Source organism: Tupaia chinensis, unplaced genomic scaffold, assembly GCF_000334495.1.
Source record: "Tupaia chinensis unplaced genomic scaffold, TupChi_1.0 Scaffold143943_1, whole genome shotgun sequence".
NCBI classification, from domain to species: Eukaryota; Metazoa; Chordata; class Mammalia; order Scandentia; family Tupaiidae; genus Tupaia; species Tupaia belangeri.
In genome coordinates, this window is record NW_006203794.1 from 1483505 (window position 1) to 1487208 (window position 3704).

The 3704-nt window shown below is 35.4% G+C and overlaps 1 non-coding gene across 1 annotated transcript; it reads left to right on the forward strand.

Moving 5' to 3' along the window:
• The first annotated feature begins 3093 nt into the window (after nt 1-3093).
• Nucleotides 3094-3257, forward strand: LOC114005527 (U1 spliceosomal RNA). Its single transcript, XR_003547373.1, has one exon. It is a non-coding gene; the product is annotated as a U1 spliceosomal RNA (small nuclear RNA).
• The last annotated feature ends 447 nt before the right edge of the window (nt 3258-3704 follow it).

Here is a 3704-nt window from a genome sequence, read left to right on the forward strand (position 1 = left end):
AGGCAGCTGTGCCCACATCATCAACTTCACAGTTCAAGTGCCAGATCCGGCACTTTGAAAAACACACCGGGCACGTGTGCATTTGTCTCTAAAATATCTAGAGGAGAATGGAGAAGGGTTGTGGCAGGATCATCCCCTCTAGGGTGTGCTTTCTCACTTTCTCTCTTTCTCTATGGTATGCACACATGTCCAATGACTAACTAAATAAATAAAATTAAAATACCTACTCTTAGAAAAACTTGTTTGTGGGGCCAGCAGATGGTATAGAGTTTTCATCACTTGTTTCCCACATGGAAGACCAAAGTTCAAATCTCAGATCCTGTAGCTTGAAAATCATATTGGGCACGTGTGAATGCTTGCCCAGGATCCCAGAAGGAGAATAGGGGAGAAGGAATTGTGGTGTGACCATCTCCCATGAAGGGTGATTTCTCACTTTCCCTTTCACTATCTCTGTCTCTCTCTCTGGAGAGTGCACATGCCCTAAGACAAAAACCTCTAATAAAAAAAAAAAAGAAGAAAGAAAGAAGGAAAGGAAAGGAAGAAAGAAAGAAAGAAAGGAAAAAAATGTAAATTAGGCCCTTGGCTGGCATCCAGGAATTTCAGTGGTAAACACTTTTCTACACTGATATAATATATAAAGTGTGCCTCACCATGCCTGAACTGTACACATGGTGTACTTTATGCTGAACATGGTTTTATTCAGAAAGTCTGAACCCTTTGTAAGTGTTGGGCAGAGGGTACTTATGTGACTAGGCCCAAATGAAAACCTCGGACACTGAGATTGTATTTAGCTTACGTGGGAGCCTGTGTTTGTTTGTTATCACAAGCCATTTCTGGAGAATTTAGAGCCTGGTGTCAGGGCTGGAGAGGATACTTAGAACCCTGTGACTCCTTTTCCCAGGCACTACCCCTGCGCCTTTTCCCTTTGTTAACGTTGCTTCGTATCCACTCACTGTAATAAGCTGGATGAGCATAGCTCTTCTGAGTCCTGTGAGTCCTTCTGACAAATGATAATAATCTCCGCAAAGAATAGCCTAGAATTAAAACAGAGAGTTTGATGAATTCAAATGCAATTTGGGTATTAAGTCAAACTTTTTGAGTACTTTCACATATTGGATTTATTAGTCAATGAAAGATTACAACACTCTGGATTCAATTCTCTGAATTATACCAAAAAATGACTCTCTTCTATTAATGTGGAAATTGAAATATATTAATACCTCTTCTGGGTTCTATTTTTTTTTTTTTAGCCTATGTCTCATTTTTTTAAACTACACTAATTTGCTCACATGCTTATTTATTTCTATGAAATATCCCCATAAAATCTTTAATTAAATCATGGTTCACATTCAATGTGTTAGCTATTAGAGATACAGAGATACTCTAAAGAATCCACTGCCTTGTGGGGGATATATACAAGCGGAGAGTCAACTGCAGTAAGGTATCAAGTGTAGCAATAAAGCAAGTATGTGGTACTTCAGAGGATAAAGGAAGTTTAATTAACCTCATCTTATGTGTTTCTAAGAGTTTTACCAGAGGAAGTGAATGGGTTAAAAAAAAAGGAATGAGAAGTTAATAATGTGAAAATAGCAAAGGTCATAGTAGGCTACTGAAAGATTTTAATACATATTGAGAGAGAGAAGTGAGGTAAATTGTCATTAAAAATTTAAAATTTGGAAATAATATTAAAACTGAAATCTTAGGGACCAGCAGTTAGCATAATGGCCATGTCGCTGGACTCTCACATAGTCGACCACGGTTCGAGTCCCAGACCCGGTGGCTTAAACTCACTCTGGGCCCATGTGCATGTGTGCCCAAGATCCCGAGAGGACAGCAGAGGAGAAGGGATTGCGGCGTGGCCATTCCCCCCCGCCACCGGGAGGTGATTTCTCGCTTTCTATCTCTCTGTCTCTCTCTGTCAGTCTGGCAAGCACACGTGCCCTATAGCAAAAACCTCTCCCCCCCCCAAAAAAAAACAAAGAAACAAAACAAACAAACAAACAAAAACAAAACTAAAAAACTGAAATCTTAGACCCAGCTAATTTATCTGTATATTCATTGTGGAGTTGAAAATAGAGCATAAAACAAAGAAAAAAAAAAGGATTCCATTCCTATGAATTCTTTTGTGTGTATGATTAAAGATGTTAATGCATTAACAAGGATTGGTATTACCCAAAAATATGGACTTCAAACAGATGCCAGCCTAGAGAATTTTTAATAATAAGTACAGAAATTGAGAGTTTAGTATGAGATACATTTACCACAATTATATTTGTCATAATACTGAATAATATAATCAGCAGATATGGATCTGTGTTATTGAAAAGAATACAGACCATTTCAAGTGTGGCAATATCACATAGTGTATCACATTAAAAGAAACTGCATATTATTTAAAAACACCGAGAACCAACTAATGCATAGTATTTTAGGTTTATTATTTAGGAGACCCCGGTGTGTCATCTTTATATCAAAGGTGATTGCAAATTTGAGAAACTAATATGTGCTTTGCTACTTTTATCATTTTTCCTTTATTTATGTCTACTTTTTCAATTATTTTTTAAATGTTTTTATTTTTTCTAAAAGAGGTTTTAATTTTATATAGTCTCATTTTTCTATTTTTATGCTTGTTGCCTGTTTTTCAGTTCTTTTTTGAGAAATTTTTACTCATACCAGTGTCCTAAAATGTTTCTTCTGTATTTTCTTATAGTCACTATATAGTTTCACATTTACTGTATTGTATTTAATACATTTAGAGTTGATTTTTGTATATGGGGAGAGCTATGGGCCTAGCTTCATTCTTCCGTTTATAGATATCTATGTTTTCCAGCACCATCTTATTGAAGAGACTCCCTTTTTCTATGAATGTTCTTTACAGCATTGTCAAAAATCATCTGGATGTACACATATCAAGTTACTTATATTCTGCTTCGTTGGTCTATGTGTCTATTTTTCTACTAGTACAATCATGTTTTTGTTACTATGGTTTCATAGTACATTTTGAAATCCAGCAGTATGATTCCTCCAGCTCCACTGTTTTTGATTGGTATTGTTTTAGCTAGTTGAGGTCTTTTAAGATTACAAACATATTTTATACTTACCTGGCAGGGGAGATACCATGATCACGAAGGTGGTTTTCCCAGGGCGAGGCTTATCCATTGCACTCCGGATGTGCTGACCCTTGTGATTTCCCCAAATGTGGGAAACTTGACTGCATAATTTGTGGTAGTGGGGGACTGCGTTCGTGCTTTCCCCTGGGGAAAAAAAAAAAAGAAAAACAAAGATTACAAACATATTTTATGATTTCTTTTTCTATTCTTGTGAAGAATATCATTGGTATTTTGATTGCATTGAATTGCATTGAATCTGTAAATTGTTTTCAGCACTTAAGACATATGTCGATGCTTCCAATCCATGAACATGTGGTGTATTTGAATAATTTTGTGTCTTTAATTTCTTTCATTAGTAAAGTTTTCATTATAGAAATATTCCACTGTTTTAATTAAATTTTTCCCTAGATATTTTATTTTCTTTGCATCTATTGCAAATTAAATTTCATTTTTTTCACTCTACTTTTATTATTGCATTATTGATATATTTAAGTTACCGTTTCTTATGCAACTTTATTGAATTCATTTACCCTTTCCAAGAGCTTTTATGTGTAATCGTTAGGGTTTTCTACATTTAAGATTATATCAATTATA